We start from the raw sequence: 19,359 nt of genomic DNA, 5'->3' as shown, positions 1-19,359 counted from the left end.
AGCTAGGTGGTCTGCTTCACATTTTGGAAATTATCTTGACTTAGAATCTCAAAATTTTATTTCTTATTTTGCTTGCTTGACCTTATTATATTTTTGTATATATTCATCTAAATCCTTTGGATTTACAGTTTTTAAGAATATAATTGTGTATAGTAGTTTCTGACAATTTTCTTTATCTGTTGTAAATTCACAGTGTTCATTTTTTTTTATTTTTGTAACTTATTAGTTTTCTCTCTTTTCAAATCAGATTCCCTACTAATTAGTTAAAAACTTAAAAACTCAAATTTTTATTAATTTAAGTATTTTTAAGTTTCTTTATTTCTCCTCTAATTTTCAAGATTTTCTCTTTTTCACTTGCTTATTTGTTTATTTTTTTAGGTCATTTTAATTTCATGTTCACTTCACTGAAACTCTTTCCATTGTGACATATTTTCAGCTATATACATTTTTATCTAAGGAATTATTTAACAATATTCCATAAACTTTGGCATATTGTCCCATATCATTGTCTTTAACATAATTAATGATTATGTAATTTGTTCTTTGACACATTCCTTATTCAGGATGTTTTACTTGTATTTCCTTTCTTAATTACTAGTTTCATTATGTTATAGTCTATTAAAATGCTTGTTATTCTGTTTTTATTACTTATGTTTGTGGTTTCATTAGTCCTGCAATGTAATCAATTTTAATAAAATTACCATGATACATACATTTTTATCTAAAAGTTTTTAGAGTTCAGTCAAATCTAATTTTTATGACATTTCATTTGGCTCTATATTTTCCTCCTTGTATTTCTGTTGGATTTATCCTTCTTTAAAAGAGAAGCATTATTGTTCTATATGAAATGATAAACAAGATAATTTCAGAAGAACTTTATATGAAATGATGAGCAAGATAATTTCAGAAGAGTCTCATATGAACTTATACAAAGTGAAGTGAGCAGAACCAAGAGAACATTGCAACTACAGCAATACTGTAATGATGATTGACTCTGAAATACTTAGCTACTCAAATAAAGACAATGATCCAAGACAGTTCCAAAGGACTCACACTAAAAAATGCTATCACCAGAGAAAAAGCTCATGAATTCTCAATGCAGGTTGAAATAGCCTCTTTTTCACTTTATTTTCCATGTGTGTGTGTGTGTGTGTGTGTGTGTGTGTGTGTATGTGTGGTTTATAACAGGACTAAATGGAAATATATTTTGTATAACTTCACATGTATAATTGATATCATATTACTTATCTTCTTAATGAGTGAAGAAGGATGGGAGAGTTTAAAATCTTAAAAGATGAATATTTAAAACAAAAATAAAAAGTAATTGAGAAATATTTAATGAAATAAATAAAAATATAACAAAAAACAAAAAAGAATACTTAAGTATCTTGATTATTATCAATATTAGTTATTAATGGTCTGGGATGATTAAGATGGTCCAGTAAATTCATAGTCATCAAAGCTAAGATTAGCTTCCCAAAGATCAGGAGCAAGGATTCTAAATGTCTTATTTACAAGATAATTTATCCCACGGGATAAATGGGACAAGAATGGTAGTGAAATGGGCCCCAGCAGAGCCTCTGTTTGTACTTAGGGGCAGAGGAAGAAAAATAAGTTGGTGTTGCCCATCAGGACAGGTACAGGGGGCTTGGGTTGTAGTAAAAAGGACTTAGTTAACCATACATCCAGGTGCAAGAAGCGTGGATAGACTGGATTCCAAGAACCTTGGTATGGTTACATGTTTCTATTCCTTGTTTTTCTCAAAATTTGGCCAAAGATTTAGAAGTAAACATGTCCCTTGAGAGGGTCTAACCGATGAGCAGAGTAAACATCTTTCCCTTCCTTTCCCTATAAAATATTCATTCTGTAGTACCCCTTTAGACCAACCAGTTCCTCGATCTTCTTGGTCCTATCCTGCTTTATATAACAATAAAGGCTTTTCCTTTGAGAAATCAGTCTGGGCTCCAGGTAATTTTTACCTATTGAACCTGCTCTCCGAGTGCTGTTGTAACAAGCAGATGCTTGATCTTTAGTGCAAGTTATAGGAATTGGGGACTGCTCTCTCTCTCTCTCTCTCTCTCTCTCTCTCTCTCTCTCTGTATATATATATACCTGTCTACTTTAGTGTGAGTGTAGGACTGGCTTATAGCCTGTAAGTTAGATATAACATCTTTTTCAAGTGGGGATAGGGAGGACTATAGATTCTGCATCCCCTACTAGTTGCAGGAGGGACTTGTAGCCAGACTTCTAGGATTTTGAATTTTTGCTCATATCTTTTCTCTTGGTTTAGAACTGAAAAGGGACTTGGAAAACTCAATGAAAGGAGTATTAAAACAGGAAAAAATGGAAAGGAACTCCTCATGAAGCAAATTGAGAACATTTTAAATATCAATATCACAAAGGCAATCTCCCTTCTTCCTAGATCAAGAGGCTTGTGTCACAAAAGTTTTTCCAAGCTGGATCTACCTCCCCTTTCTTCTTGCTAAAGCTTTCTCCTTTATCCTATGAGGTTACCTGAAGGAAATCCAGAATCACTCTTTCATCCATGAATTATACTCAGCTTTTCATCCAAAGTAATAGAATACAAAAATAAGAAAAAAAGAGAAGAAAATATGTCTGCTTACTCTTTTTGTCAACTATATTCCTGATTATTAATCAGAATAAGGACAATAAGCAACATTTTAACCATTATATACTCTGGCTGATCTAGTGCTGATTTAATTCTCCCAAGTAATGAAAGAGAATATAGATATGCTGGAATATAGCAGGTTGTCCTCCTCACTTTCTTTTCTTCTTTCCTTGGTTAATTCAGCATATATTCTTTTAAAGACAAGCAGTAAAGTATGGGCTACTGTGCTGGAAGCATTTAAACAATTACAAATACTACTTAATTCTCAAACTGCTTCTTAGGAACTTCCTTGCCATTTCAAAAAAAATTAGGCAAGAGGGAAAATGAGGACAAGCAAAGGAAGAGTTTCAGTCAAGGTGCCTCGGTGTCTGCAAATGGTACTATATTCCTTAAACTCCTGAGTTATTTATATCCCTGTTACCTCCAATGTGATGGAAAACATTCATCAAAATATAGACCCAAAGACAAGATTGAAAAACCTAATAAAGCCTATAGGATTAGAATATATCTTGTCACAGTAGCAAGGATTAGGAAATAGCTCTTAACCTTGGGGTCTGTTAACTTATTTAAAAAATATTTCGGGAAGCAGAGCCAAAAATGGTAGAGTAAAGGTAGGAATTTACCATGCTCTTCCCCCAAACACTCAAAATTCCTTTAAATAATCACACTAAACAAATTTTAGAGCATCAGAAGATCCCAAAAGACAGAGTAGAATAATTTCCCAGCCTAAGACACCTTAGAAGGTTTGCAAGAAAGATCTGTGGCACCAGGATAGGCACAGTCTATCACACTGTGGCACAGTCCCAGTGCCAGCACAACCCCAGCTGCAGCCTTGGCCATAGTCCCAAGCCTGCCAGCAAGTAGAAGCTGTCCTAGGCATCTCTGAATCAGTGGCAGTACTGGCAGACCTCTCAGCCCACAGTCACCAAACATGACTTGCAAAGTCAGCAGGAATTTTGTCAGTAGGGTGAAAGAGCTTTGGGCAACCAGCAAACCAGAGATAAGAATGGACAGTGGTGGCAATGGCAGCTTCCAGAAGGCTCAGCTCACAGGAAGTCTCTTTACTAGCACTGAGGAAGGACTCTGTTGCTACAACACCTTAGATCTTACTGCTATAGTGGGAGGGTGACCCTTCTCACAGTTCCAGGGCAGAAAAGAGTTCTTGTGGTCAGATTCCTAGAAGAATTTCTGAAAACAGCTACACAAACTCCCTGAAACTTGGGACAGCACACCCCCCACCCTGGAAACAAAACCCAAAGAGTTAAAAGTCAAGTAACAGGCAAAGAAAATGAGCAGAAAATAAAAAAAAGATACTGACCATATAAGTTATTAGAGTGACAAGGAAGATCAAAACACACTCAGAAGAAGATAAAGTCAAACTTTCTACATCTGAAGTCTCAAAAAAAAATAATTGAAGACCATGGAAGAGATCAAAAAGGATTTTGAAAATCAAATAATAAAGAAAGAGGAAAAATTGGGAAGAGAATTGAGAGTGGTACAAAAGGAAATTCAAAAAGCTAAATGAGAAGAAGAAAGCAAAATTGTCCAAATGAGAAAGGAGGTGCAAAAGCTTACTGAGGAAAATTAGAATTGAACAAATGGAAGCTAATAATTTCATGAGAAATCAAGGTACAATAAAACAAAACCAAAAGAATGAAAAAATAGCAAAAATGTGAAATATTTCATTGGAAAAATAACTGACTTAGAAAATAGATTCAGGAGAGATAATTTTAAAATTATTTATCTACTTGAAAGTCATGATTAAAAAAAAAGTCTGAACATTATCTTTCAAGAATTTATCAAAGAAAATTGTCCTGATATTCTAGAACCAGAAAGTAAATTAAGAATTGTAAGAATCCACCAATCCCCTGCTGAAAGAAATCCCAAGATGAAAACTCCCAGGAATATTATAAACAAATTCTGGAACTCCCAGGTCAAGGAGATAATATTGCAAATATCCAGAAAGAAACAATTCAAGTATGATGGAATCACAGTCAGGATAACATAAGATTTAGTAGCTTCTACATTAACAGACTGGAGGACTTGAAAAAGGATTTTCCAGAGAGCAATGGAGCTAAGATTACAACCAAAAATCACCTACCCAGCAAAACTGAGAATAATCATTCAGGGAAAAAGATGAAAAGTCAACAAAATAGAGGATTTTCAAGTATTAGTGTTGAAAAGGCCAGAGTTGAATAGGAAATCTGATTTTCAAATATAGGACTCAGGAGAAGCATTAAGAGGTAATCAGGATATCAGTAGGGACTTAATAAGGTTTATCTATTTATATACCAACATGTTTATGTTACTACATTCCTTAAATTCTTACATGGATACTTGTAATTAATTAGAACTTTCTCATTATTATGGCAGTTAGAAGGAGTACGTGTGTGTGTGTGTGTGTGTGTGTGTGTGTGTGTGTATAGGCAGATGGTACAGATGTGAGTTGAATATGAAGGGATAATATCTAAAAAAATAAAATTAAGGGATGAAGGAGGAAGGTACTGGGAGAAAGGGAAAGAGAGAAGTAGAATGGTGAAAATTATCTGCCATAAAAAGAGGCAAGATAAAGTTCTTACAATGGATGGGAACTGGGGGAAGAGAGGGTGAGTGAGGGAACCTTATTCTCATCAGATGGCTAAAACAGTAAATAACATACACATTCAAAATAGGTATAGAAATAGATCTTACCCTGCAGGAAAGTAGGAGGAGACAGAGATAAAGGAAGTGGGTAGGATGATAGAAGAGAGATTATATTGGGGGAAGGAGTAGTTGTAGCAAAACACTTGAAGAGTGACAAGGTGAAAGGAGAAAGAATAAAATAAATGAAGGAACTACAGTTATCAACAGTAATTGTAAAAAAAAAAAAAAGTTGAAGCAAGTTTCTCTGATAAGGCCTCATTTCTCTAACATTTAGGGAACTGCAGTCAAATTTCAAAAAATAACAGTCATGCCCCAATAGATAAATGATCAAAAGATATGAACTACACCTAAGGGCTACAAAATTATGCATATTCTTTGACCTAACAATACCACTACTTAATATGAATCCCAAAAAATTGTTTTAAAAAGGAAAAAGACTTATATATGTAAAAATATTTATTAAAGTTCTTTTCTCAGGGCAAAGAATTGGAAATTGAGGGGATGCCCTTCAATTGGGGTATGGCTGAATAAATTATACTATGATTATGATGCAATATTATTGTTCTATGGGGAATAGGTAGAAATGCTCTCCAAAAATTCTCTCTCTCTCTCTTTCTCTCTCACTTTCTCTCTTTTACTTTTCTTGAGGGTTTTTTTGTTTTTTGTTTTTTTTTAGTGGAGAGATCTATATTTTCCTTCACAACATGACTTTTACGGAAATTTTTGCATAGGTTCACATGTGCTTTCTTAATAAGGGCTGGGGAATAGTGATATGGGAGAGAATCTGGAACTCAAAGTTTTAAAAACAAATGTAAAAAATTATTTTAAAGCTAACTGGGGAAAAATAAAAAAAAATTTAATTAGAATAATATTGTAGTAACTATTTCAATTAGTTTATTTTTTATGTAAACAGTATTTTATTTTTTCCAATTACATATAAATATAGTTTTCAATATTCATTTTTTAAATAAGATTTTGTGTTCCAAATGTCAACTGGAGCAAAATGATCTCTTATCTATGGATGGTGAGAGCCAAACAGAACAGGCTACAGACAGGAAAGTCAGGACAGATTTCAAATAAGGGAAACAGTTTTAAAATTGAGGGAAATTTCAAATGAGAGAAATAGTTTGGAAGCAAGGAAGCAGATTAGACACTTGTAGGACCCCTCTCCCCCACCTGCATCTTCAGCCTGTTTCAGTAAAGGCACTACCTTCAATATTTATACTAGTGTTTCGGAGATGAATTGTAGCCCTGACAATGAGGGGAACACAACAATGTGACAAGTTTGATTCATAGAAGGGCTACATGATCACAACTTGTCTGACCTTTTCTGATGCTTGTCTGTGCTCAGGGAACAGCAAGTGCTAGCCAAAGCAATACAATAATTGTGGGACTTTGTCAGAGGGTGAGAGCAAAGGATTGTTGTTATGCCAAACTTAGGACTTGCTTTCTGGGCTTAATTCTGGAAAACAGGATGTCTCCTAAAATCTTGACACAAATTTTTCTCCTTCCTTCTCTCTCCCCACCTTAAGACAAAAATCAATCTGTTATAGGTTATACATGTGTAAACATATTTCCACATTAGTTGTGTTGTGAAAGAAGAAACAGAAGAAAAGGGGGAAAAAATGAAAAAAACCAAAGAAAGTAAAAATAGTATGCTTTGATCTGCAATAAAAATGATTTTATTTATAATTCCATGTATTTTATTTTATGCATTTAAAAACATTATTCTGAGAAAAGGTCCACAAGGCTTTCCCAGACTATAAAAAATTCAGTCACTAAACATTTATTAGATCTCAACTATGTGCCAGGCATTATGCTATGTGCTGAGGATACAAAGAAAAGCAAGACAGTCCTTATCCTCAAGAAACTTACAACTTAGGAAATAACTGACAACTCTATACAAATGAGTTTTATGTAAGATAGATAGGAAATATTTAAAAGAGGGAAAGCATTAGAATTAAGAAAGATTCAGAAAGGCTATTTATAGAAGTTAGGATCTTAATTGAGACTTAAAGCAAATCATGGAAGACAGAGGCAGAAATGAGAAGGGAGAGTATTTTAGTCATGGGGGATTGAGAGCAAATGCCCTGAGAAGAAAGATGGAGTGTTCATGAAATAGCAAAGAGTTTAGTATTACTGTTAGAATGGTTAGATGTGGAAAGACTGGAAAGATAGGAGAGGAATAGGTTTTTAAAACCTATAATACAAAAAACCCATTAAGAATGTTTTTTGTTTATATTCTCATTCCATTCTCTCAGTTAGCATACATATTCTAAGAGACAGGATAATGGTAGAGGGATGTTAAATGAACCAAGAGGAAAAGACCCAGATCTACTGCCCTGATCAGTCCTAATCCTGCTGTTTTAGCTCTCTCCCTAATCTGCAGCTGTGAATGTGCCTGATAATTTACTGCCCACCCACACATTGGAGCTGTTGGAGGCTGGACACCAATGACTCAAACTTTTTGTGCAGAAGCGTTGGTATGTGCAGAGACACATAACAGGACTAGATCTTTCCAAGCCTTATCTACCTCACTGGCAATGTCACATGTAGCTTTAAAGTTATTTCAGGTCCTTGAATCTAAATGAATTTTACTCTAAAAAAATCATCTGTAAATAAAATTCTGGAATCAAAGAGAGCTATTACTCACAAAGTTTAGCAGTTTTGATAGAAAAAAAAAACAAAAAACAAACCTCTGTATCTATGCAAACCTAATAATTTTGAGATTTTTAAACCTTTTAATGTCAATTTTCTCTTTGTAACCTAGTGAAGTTGTTTTGCTTTATTTTGTTTTTTGAGGAAAGAGGAGGAAGTTTATCTTACAAATTGTCATTGAATTAAAGGAAGAAGGATTTTTTATTCATACTAAAGACTAGGAGGTCTGGGGAAATTTGAGTATTCAAATGCAATAAAAAGAAAGGAACTGACACCTCAGCATTTCTAAGGACTGCATCTATTACAAAATATAGAATATATCCTATAAGAATGGCTTATGAGAATTGTCAACCTTCCTGCTCAGGGTATCTCTTGGAATGGGCTTTTTGCTATCTACTGAACTGAATGTGTCTTAGGGCCATATGCCCTCATATGGATTTTGTAGGAATGGGCTGAAGGACTGGTTATAAGGCAATATATAACAATACAAATATAAATTACTGGTAGGAAAGTACTTCAAGATGAGGTTACAGCATACATAAGTTGGACAATGGTCCAATGTAAATAAATAAGGTCTTAATCGTCTCACATCATTTATGTAGGAGCAATGCTACCAGCCTTCTATGCCCCACAATTTATTCTTGAATTTCCCCAATTTTCTCTTGTATTCTTATCCTCCAGGAACTCTCTAAGCACACAATACTGGCCCATTTACACCTGGATTTGACCCAATCATGATCTCATGCTTGATACATTTTTTCTTTTGCTCTTTGTACTCATAAAGCCTTAGAATTTTAAGGTCATGTAAGACAACTATCACATTTTATAGACGAGGGATTTGAGACCCAGAAAGATTAGATGATTACCCAAATTCAGAAAATCAATAAGAGAAACAGAATCGGAGTTGTTTCTCTCATCCCAAGGCCAGTGATCTTTCCATTAACCTTTTATCTGCTCTTTCTCCTCTCCTACCATTTTTATAATTCATAACAACGAGTACCACAAAATCTCTGAAGACTGTAACAACCTTATCCTTGTGTCTTATGGCTCTCAATGGCACTACTCCTAGGACTGTTTATAATCTCTTTCCTGTCCACCTTTCCAATGTGGGGAGTGGTCCATGTGCCCACTACATGACTAGCTACTTTGTTTATTGAGTGTCTGTTTGGGGTAGGTGATAAGAGAAAGATCTGGGGGAAGTCATGTGTCAGATATAATTTTTGCTACCACAATATGTACTCATTCTATTTACATAACAATAATACCAGACTTACTACAAGCATTCAAGTGTATGATGATGATGATAAAGACAAGATAATAGCCCTCAATTTCAACATGTACTCTTCCACTCTTGTTTTGTGATATTATTGCTGAGAAAAAAAAAATTCATTCTTGAATTATCTATACTTGGTTATGTTTCAAAAGATCTGTAATTCCACTGATGTGTGCATGCCTTTCACCATTGTAGATTCTAAATACTTAACATCTTATTATATGGTCTTCCGGGTTACTATATATAACGATGTATATTTGGTCTAATTCATTAGTGTAGTGGTTACAAGACTGGTTCAGAATGACCTCATTAAAGTGGAGGAAGGGAAATATGGAAGAGAGTGAGTGCTGAATGATGTTTGCACCAAGATTTCAATGATCTTGGTCATTAACATGAGGCAGCACCCAAAACCTTGAGAAGATCAGAATGTAATCTGTGAGTATTTAACAACTAGGAACTGATATGAATGTCCACTGTCTCTTTAAGAACCAGACCTTTCACTTGGTATGGCAGTTGGGAAGCCACTGGGAACCATGCTACAGAACTTTGTGGTAACCAAAACACTGGCTACAGCACTCTAAAAGACAATGCTTGATTGTCCAGAATCCCAATGACCTTTCCAGAATTGGGGACGAATTGGGAGCAAGTGCCATATACACTTTAGTTGATTTGATAAAGATAAAATGGTAAGTGAAAATAGCCTATCCAGTAAAACAGAGTATTAATCCTCCAAAGGTCTGTGTGTGTGTGTGTGTGTGTGTGTGTGTGTGTATGTGTGTGTTCATATAGACCCTGTAAGAAATCATAAGGGACTAAATGTTAAACTCTTTACATTTCTGTATGGTAAGTAATACATGTAGCTTTAAGAACTTTATCATTATTAGAGTAGCTAGTTATGACAATGAGAGAAGGAAAAGAAATTGAAAAAATTAAAATAGGCAATGAGGAAACAAAACTATGACTCTTTGTATATGATGGTATACTTAGACATCCCTAGAAAATCAACTAAAAAGACTTCTGGAAACAATTAACAACATCAGCAAAATTGTAGAATATAAAATAAATCCCATACAACCCATCATCATTTCTGTTTAATACTAACAAAACACAGCAACAAGTGATTGAAAAGAAATATCATCTAAAACAAAGAATATATAAACAATATCAGTTTTAAAGGATTCTAAAGAACTCGTGATTTAAAAAAAAAAAGTTCACCATCAGAGAAAGTATCAATGAAGATTTGAGCAAACTTTTTTCTTCTTTTGGGGGGCATTTTTGGGTCTGCATTTTCTGGATAATATGGAAGTATTTTGTATGACTGCTGAATCTGCTCTTACTCCAGAAATGTATATTCTTCTTTCTCTTATTCAATGCCAATTGGATGGAGAACCTCACAGCACATATGGGGTAGTCTCACACACTGGAAACCAAGAGGTGAGATGTGATGGGAACAATATCCTAAGGCCTTAATGTTAACCTAATTAGGTTAGGCTAATTTTTCTTTAAAAAAGAAAATCTTCAGAATTTAATTGGCTCAAGAGACTAAAGGGTTTGTAATGCTCAAGGCACAAAACAAAATAGAGACATGAATAATCAAAATTGGGGCACTTGGGTGTCTCACTGGTTAGAGCACTAAGTTTGGAATCAGGAAAATTCATTTTCATGAGTTCAAATCTGGCCTCAGATACTAGCTATGTGACCCTAGGTAAGACATTTAACCCTGTTTTCCTTAGTTTCCTCATAAAATGAGCTAAAGAAGGAAATGGCAAACTACTCTAGTATTTTAGCCAAGAAAACCCCAAATGGGGTCATGAAGAGTCTGAAAACACTGAACAGCAGCAAAAGTCAACATCTTTTCCTTCAATTTTTTGACTAGTAAGTAGATCACCAGGAGCCACACAAGCAGGGAAGCTGTGTCCAACCATGTCTTTGCTGAATACCCTTTCCTTGCTTTTTACATTCTTCCCCTGCTATGGCTAAATTAATTCTCAAGATATTATCCTTTATCCCAGTTTTCAAGCTTTAGTTACTAGACCAGCCTGCATCAAGACTAGCCTATTACACTGTGCAAAAAACAAACAAAACTTACAAACTGGTGACCAACCTTTCAGAACTTAGTGACTGGAAAGTAACCTTGAGAAAGCACAAACACAGCGGATCACATTTCCTATGTTGAAAATCTCACAATATGCTTCGTATTCTTCCTTCACCTTACAATGAACCATTAGTTGTGATTACATACTGCATATTAGCTGCCATTATCAAGCATATTTACAGTGTGAAGTATAAATTCAAGCTTTTTCCTCTATGAAGGACTTGTACCTTGTCAGAACTCGACATAAAACATTCTCATATGTGCCATAATACAAGCTTCTGTGATTTACTTTATATACACTCTCAGAGTTCAATATCAACAGAATATATTATCTTACAGCACCCCTGTGCAAACAGCTATTCCCCCAAAACTTTTGCTCATTAATTATCTTACTACTCCAAATGTCACTGTCATCCTGTGAATTATAACACAACTCTGTTATGGTTACAGAGTTACAGAGGAGGCTTGCAGAATCAATTCCTTCAGTTTTGGGTCACAGAGATTTTAGGATGGCTTATAAAGAGCAGACCAAGAAGCATGTTGTTTCACCTCAGCTTGATCCTTCCCAGCATTGTTCCTCTCTCACTGACCATGCCTTCTCTGTCTCCCCCTGGTTGGGTTGGCTTGAGGCTGTTAGCTTTAATTATACAGCAATGGTTTCTGGTGGAATAAATGTCTATCCAAGCAGGAAGGGTCCTATCCTTGGCTAGTGGGTTTCTCTTTGGTGCTCTGGTAGTACTCACAGCTTATCAGCTATCCAAGATTTAAATAACATTTAGGTTTCTTACCTTCATCCAGAATGTTGACTGGAATTATGGGAGTCCAATTTGACAACTCTGGGAAATTTATTCCCACAGCCTTAATTGTTGTTTCTACTTTCCTGGTGGTTGGAGGACTTGGGCTAAAGATGTTAGATCAATAGCACCAAATATAATTATATATTTGAGCTAAAATTGCTGTGAGATTAGGAAACCTGAAAACTCCCAATGCTTGAATCTATTAGGAGAACTGATGAGAGGATTGGAGCATTTGTACATCTCCTGATACTTTTGGAGGTTTGTTTTCAAGTTAAAAAAAAAATTAAACTTTGCAACACATCAATCATTAAATTCCTTTGCCAGCAGCAACCACATTTCATGGCAAGTTGCTGCTGTAACTTAATGTGATCCAGTCTTCTTGTATTCAAGTTGTCTCCAGAGGTGTGAAAGATTAGTTTTTGGTATCTTGTGACAGCTGAAATACTGTGTAATAAGTTGGAGATGTCTGTATTACAAAAAGTCATACTGTAAAATTAAAGTCATGAAAAATTTGCATTTCCATCCTGTTTGGTTATCCCCAAATATACATATTTGTCTTAGAGTCATCATGACATCAAAAAAATTTTTTTCAAGTATACCAAAAAGTTTCTGGTGAAGATATTCATGTAAAAGGTAATAGTAAACCTAATTCTCCTGAAAAATAGCTCAGCAAGGATTAAAAAGAAATGGATGCAACAATGATCAATAAAATATAAGGGCAGTTTATGAAAGTAAGCTTCTCCATCCAATCCAGAACAGCACAAGTCATTAGTCAGAAGCCTGCAGGTGTTTTAAGTTGGGAGAGGGCAGGGGGCTAAAACTCAGCAAAATATTAGTACTGGCCTATTTTAGAAGTGCCACTGAGGATGGAGCCTGCTCCTAGGATGTCACTGTGTAGGATGTCAGGCTCTGACAACATAAGATCTCCAAGGGGCCTAAAGCCAGAATTTAAACTAGAGCCACAAGAAACAGGGGCAGGTCCCAATGGGTCCTAATCTCTTAGGAGACAGATGGCACAGCCCCTGAGCAGCCATATAAACAGCTCTTCTAAGGCCTGAGATCAAATTGATTGCCATTGTTGGTTTGAGGCCAATAGGGATCATAATGGGGGAGAGAGCCAATTTACAGTTAATGGTTGTGAGAGAAATGATTATTTCTCTTTTGTATTTAATAACCAGTTGTTGAATTAGGACCAAGTTTTTCCCCCTTTTCTACTTCCTTATCCAGAAGTCAGCCAGTTTGGGAAATCTTAGGCAGAATCTCACCTATCCAGGATGGCTAAGATCTAATCAAAACAGTAACAAAAACTAAGGTTAGATGAATGGATGGATTCCTGCTCATTGTGTTTATTCAGATAGATTCGGGAAAATGTGGATTTTCCATGTTTTTAGTTAGGTATTATGGATATTGATAGATCTCTTTGACCAGAATTTTAACTGCTCAGTATCACATACCCCAACACTATCTTTGGAATACATCCCCTTCTCATTATAAAATTTATTTTCTCATTACCTTTTAATCAATCATAGTCTATTGCCACCCTCAAGAACACCCACTCTTTCATGAAGGTTCTATTGAGGGTCTTTGGCATTTGAGAGTATCACTGACTCATTTGTTGGTCATATGCTAGCATTATTAATAAAATGATTAATTACCCAGGAACTATGTCTCTTGAAACTTTATAAATGTCATAGTTGTCAAGAAAAAGTAGACAGACACAGGGTTAAGGCTAGAACATGCATTGGACCACCAGGATCCAGAGGCAAAAGGCAGAGATTGCAGATATTAGGAGCTATTCACAACCATCCTTTGGGAAACTAGCAACCAGGGCAGCCAGCAGCAGCAGCATACAGACTGCAGAGGGGAAAGAAACAGGCAGGTTTTGTCAAAGCATCAATATACAATGGCACTAGGTTTTTAGTAAATCCAAGAAAACTACAATGAATAAAAGGTAGCTAGGTTGCCCAGTGGAGAGAGCTGCCATGCCTGAAGTCAGGAAAACTCATTTTCCTGAAATTAAATCTGGCCTCTGACATTTACTAACTATATGGATCTGGGCAAGACACAATCCTGTTTGCTTCAGTTTCCTTGAGAAGGAAACAACAAATCCCTACAGTAACTTTACCAAAAAAACATCAAATGAGGTTCCAAAGAGTGAGACACTACTGAAATAAATGGACAACCACAACACATTGAATAAATACTATAGTTTAAAAGAAATATAAAAAAAATTACCCAGAAGAATTTCCACAATTGAAACAAATGGAATTTAAGATTAATAGAGACAATAAGTTGGACACAAGGCCTCTAATGGTAGGTGGGAAAAAGTGAAACAAAAGATAAAAAATGCAATTAGAGCTCTTAGGGGAAATTTAAAAAAACAGTAGAATGCATAGCTTAGAATAAAAACTGGAAAACATAGTTATAATAGGATATATTTGAAAATAATGTATACTACTGATATGCTCCTTGAAGAAAAGCTAGAACATAAAACACCTAACCCTAACCCTAACCCTCCCGACCCTAGAAGGTAACAAGATAGATCAGAACAAAGTCAAAACACTGAAAAAAAATTAGAACAAATGAAGTATCTATAATCAAAAGAACTGATCAAAAATAGGCCATATCTGACTCTTTCAGGACCCCTTTTCAGGTTTTCTTGGCAAAGATATTTTAGTGGTTTACCATTTCCTTCTCCAGCTCATTTTGTAGATGAGGAACTGAGGCAAACAGGGTTAAGTGACTTGCCCAGGGTCACACAGCTAGTAAGCGTGTGAGACCAGATTTGAACTGAATCTTCCTCATTCCAAGCCTGGCATTCTATTCACTGGGCCACCTAAATGCCCAATATATAATTAGAAAAGTGAAAAATCTTACTAAGAAGGAGATTTCCTGAAAAGAATAGAATGATGCAAACATTTCAGTGACTCTATGAGACCACACTGTAGATCAACAAAGCTCAGAAGTCAGAAGTATTAAAGAACGGTCTTTTTAATTCACACCCCCTTCAGTAGAGGCATATGTTAATTTGCTCCCCAAGATGATCAGAAGACGTATTAAAGCAAAGAAAAAAAGATAAAAAGAAAAAGAAGAAAATGTATGATCTTTGGCAGCAAAACAATTCATCTTGTAATTAGGTAGAGGAAAGATCATTTTAAAATTATTAGACTCCCTGAAAACCACAACCAATCAAAAGGCTTGGCACCATATTTAAAGACATCATAAAATAAACCGGGTTAAAAGATAAATAGGGAAAATACATTATACTTAAAGGCACCAGAGATGATGGAACAATGTTAATATTTAATAAATTTATTATATTCACTGAGTTCAACTATGAGTTATTAATTCCTATTTAATTAAAAGCTTTTATTTTATATGATAAAGACATATTCCCCAATTACTATACCAATCCAGCCCCAAGATGGGGAAAAGTATTTTTGTTCAGATTACAACTGTACAGTGTTTTAAATGGTACTAAGATTTTTTTTAAAACAGAAAGCAATAATCTCTAATTATTTTTCTATGTTCAAGTAATTATTTGAAGTTAATTAGCCCCTTTTGTTTTCCCTCATATTTTGCAAGCAATGTTTGTGTGTTTTCCTTTGAATTAACATTTTCCCAATATCATACTTGTATTTTCTATTGTGATTAAAAAATTATTATTTTTAATCCCAAAGATAGATGAGATTGTAAATGTGTTTGAAAATGCTGTAAATTACCCATGCATATATCTTGTAAATAAAAAGCTATAATAAAAAAAAAAAAGAAAATGCTGTGGATTTTCAAAAATTACAGAAAGTTTCTCTGTAAGAATGTGAAACTATATATGTGATTTAGATTATACATTAGGACCATGTTGGATTTTAAATGTGATAAATGAAAAAAAAAAAAAAAAGCTTAGACTACAATTTTGGAAGGATGCAGTTTTAATGCTCCTCACTCGTCAATGGGCAATGAGGTGGAATAGTAGGCTGAAATTGGAGTCAAGAAGACAAATCTGGTCTCAAATATTTACTAGTGTGACCACTTAACCTCTGCCTGTCTCATTTTTCTCAAATATAAAAGACATTAATAGAACCTACTTCCCAAGGTTATGATAGGTGCTTGTTAAAATACCTTAAAATTCAGTTGTATGTTATTCTGAGTCTTTGATATCACTTGGAAATGTATTTCTTAAACAATGGTTAACAAGATTTAGAACTTTGGAATTATTTAAAAAAAAACATTTGAATTTAGAACCAAACTACAAAATGATTCCTATTCCAAGTGCCTCCAACTCTTGACACAGCAGACAGTGATGGGATAATACAAATGTTTTGAAAATCTTAATATGCTATATAAATGTCAGCAGTTAATATTACATCTTTTGAAACATCAAAGCAATATTAATTGTCACACTAACAGAGTAATATTTTGTTTGTTTGTTATGACGTAAGAGGAAATTTCGTTCATTAGGACTGATGTCTTTAAAACAAATCAGCAGAGAATCTTCAGAGTCCTCAGGTTGCCAAAAACATAGACTTACTCTTCCCTAGTCCTTGACTTAGTTTTCCTTCCTTTTTCCTTCATCCTTCATCCCTCTAGCAGCAGTCCTGTTAGACCCAAAGTTTTAAAAATAAAATCCCAATTACATAAAAGTAAATTATATTATTGAATTTGAAACTTATGGATTGAACTGTAATGTGAAAAAAAGGTAATGAACTCAAATTAACATCCAACTGGGCTATTAAAATGTTAACTCAATCATATGACATCTTAGCATGGGAATTACTCTGTAAAACCATTGTCTTGTATGATTGAGCACAGTCCATGAAATAAAATCAAAAGATTTTTTTTATAGATGTAGGGAATCTACTGAGTTGTAACTTGTTACCGTTTTTAAATTTTGTTTGTTTAATAAGTTGCCTAGAAATTTAAGTTTGATTTACCTTCAAAATCAGAATTTTAAAACATCAAGCTCTGATATCTTAAATATTACTATGTGACAATTTGATAAATGTCCACATCTGTGCTCTATTTGTAAGTTTGGGGAATTTTTTCTATTTGTATTCAAGAAATATGGTTTAGTTTAATTGTAAGTTACATGATACAATGATATAAAAATATATACCCATATTGGATATTTTTGTCTAATTAATTCTGGAGGTGTTCCTAATCCGACAAAGTATATAAGAAGAGTTTAAAAGGGAGGAATAAGCTAATTTTATGAGGAAGATAGGGGAAAAGACTTTGAAGAAGGAAAGAAAGAAGGAAATAAAAAGGAAGAAAATTATTAAGTGTTTATTACATGCCAGAGTAGATAGGTGGCACAATGGATAGAGCTCAGAGTCAGGAAGAGCTGAGTTTAAATCCAATTTCAGATTCTTAGGAACTGAGTGACTCTGTGCAAATCACTTAATCTCAGTTTGGCTCAGTTTCCTTATATGTAAAATGAGCTAGAAAAGGAAATGGCAAACTACTCTAATATCTTTGCCAAGAAAACCCCAAAGGAAATCACAAAAAGTAAAACAGGACTGAAGGGGCTGAATAACAACAAAATTATATGCCGGTTACTGTGCTAAGAGCTGGAGATACAAATAGAGGCATAAAAGAAAGTCAGTTCCTTCCTCAAGAGCCTACATTTTAATAGGGTTAGACAACATGTAAAAAAGAACTGAAAATTGGGAGTGAGGGTGGGGATAAATATGTCCTGTAGACATTGTTTTGGACTCAAGAAAGTCAGAAATAGATCAGAGAGGAGAATGAAGCATTTCTATAAAATTAAGACCCCAATGAAAGAAGATGGACTTTGCAGAGGAACTTTGGAGGGTGAGCAGATCATGTTCCAGGGCAGGGAAGCTTCAGGTGGTGAGGGAAATTCCAGGGTGAGACTCAAGTAAAGAAGGTATGATTATGAAGTACAGAAAATCAAGGACAGATTTTAATTCTATTGTAATATTTGTTTGAAATAACTATCAAACAGGGGCAGCTAGGTGGCGCAGTGGATAGAGCACCATCCCTGAAGTCAGGAGGGCTTGAGTTCAAATTTGACCCCAGACATTTAACCCTTCCTAAGTGTGTGACCCTGGGTAAGTCACTTAATCCCAATTGACTCAGCTAAAAAAAGAAAGAAAGAACTATACCACTTACTATACTCCTAGGAATTTGCTTATTATCTATAATGTAATTATTAAAGATTAAAAGAAAATGGAAATGAAAGACTTGGTACATGTTATGGTTTATGACAAAACATCACTCTTTACCCTTAACTCTTTTGTCAGTCATAATATCAGATCTTTATCTATAAAATTGTACAATCATTCAACTAATCACTAGTCTTCAAATGTGTGATGGAATTAAGTATGTGACTAAATTAAAGTTTATTGACTATTAACTTTAAATAATTGGTTATTGGTCACTGATTACTGGCTATTAACTAACCACTAATCATTAATGATTGATACTGAATCATTACAGATTATTTTTTGCCTTGAAGAAAATGATTTCATCATACTACAGCAAACATTGCAAATAGATGAATATACAACTATCCCTTCCACATTATGGGGGTTAAAGGTGTAGCACCTATAACACAGAAAATCCACATAAAAGTTTTTGGCTTTTCCTTCATATTAGAGAAAATACATAATTATTATGGTATGAAAAAATAAAACATGTTGATGTCATTAAATATTATACACATATTTTATGCATTTCTGAATTTCTAAACTATTTCTGTATTATCCATTGATATTAGCCTATAGTCTGCAGTTTCCCCAAATTTCCCCCAAAAAATTCCCATTTTTTTTCTTATGCCAACCTGCAATATATCAAAATCATTTTGGGTAAACTGCAATGGAGAAGGAATAACTGTATTCCAAAGCCTTTCACCAGACCAATCTGTTAGCTTTCAATCTGGTACCTACAGATTCTACTCTAAAGACTCTCAAGATTGATATTGAAATAGAAGGGCAAAATGAATTTATTAGTAATCTCTCTCCTGAACAAGAAAGAAAAAGCCAATCAATACAACACAGTCCCTACATTTTCAGTGACATTAAGCCATATTACTGACCTTAACAATGTCCTACCATTTTTCTGTAAATTCCCATATATTCCCTTGCTATGCAAAATCTCATAACATCATTGTTTTATTTTTGTGATTGTTAACAATTATTACTGATTACTTTGACATTATGCATAGAATTTATGTAATATGAAGGGGTATGCTAATAGCAATACAGAGAAAAGAGATTTTAAAAAGCTTTAAACTATGAATCAA

The 19,359-nt window shown here is 34.4% G+C and overlaps 1 long non-coding RNA gene across 1 annotated transcript in view; it reads left to right on the top strand.

The window, feature by feature from the left end:
* Window positions 1–9,733: 9,733 nt before the first annotated feature.
* The window catches only part of LOC116421584, a 163,298-nt gene continuing 153,672 nt past the window's right edge, over window positions 9,734–19,359 (top strand). The window contains exon 1 of the long non-coding RNA XR_004232017.1: window positions 9,734–9,889. This is a non-coding gene — a long non-coding RNA (uncharacterized LOC116421584). The remainder of the gene's footprint in view (window positions 9,890–19,359) is intronic.

The sequence above is a fragment of the Sarcophilus harrisii genome, chromosome 2, assembly GCF_902635505.1.
Source record: "Sarcophilus harrisii chromosome 2, mSarHar1.11, whole genome shotgun sequence".
NCBI lineage: Eukaryota > Metazoa > Chordata > Mammalia > Dasyuromorphia > Dasyuridae > Sarcophilus > Sarcophilus harrisii.
Note: the sequence above shows the minus strand (reverse complement) of the source record. Positions and strands in the feature narration are given on the sequence as shown.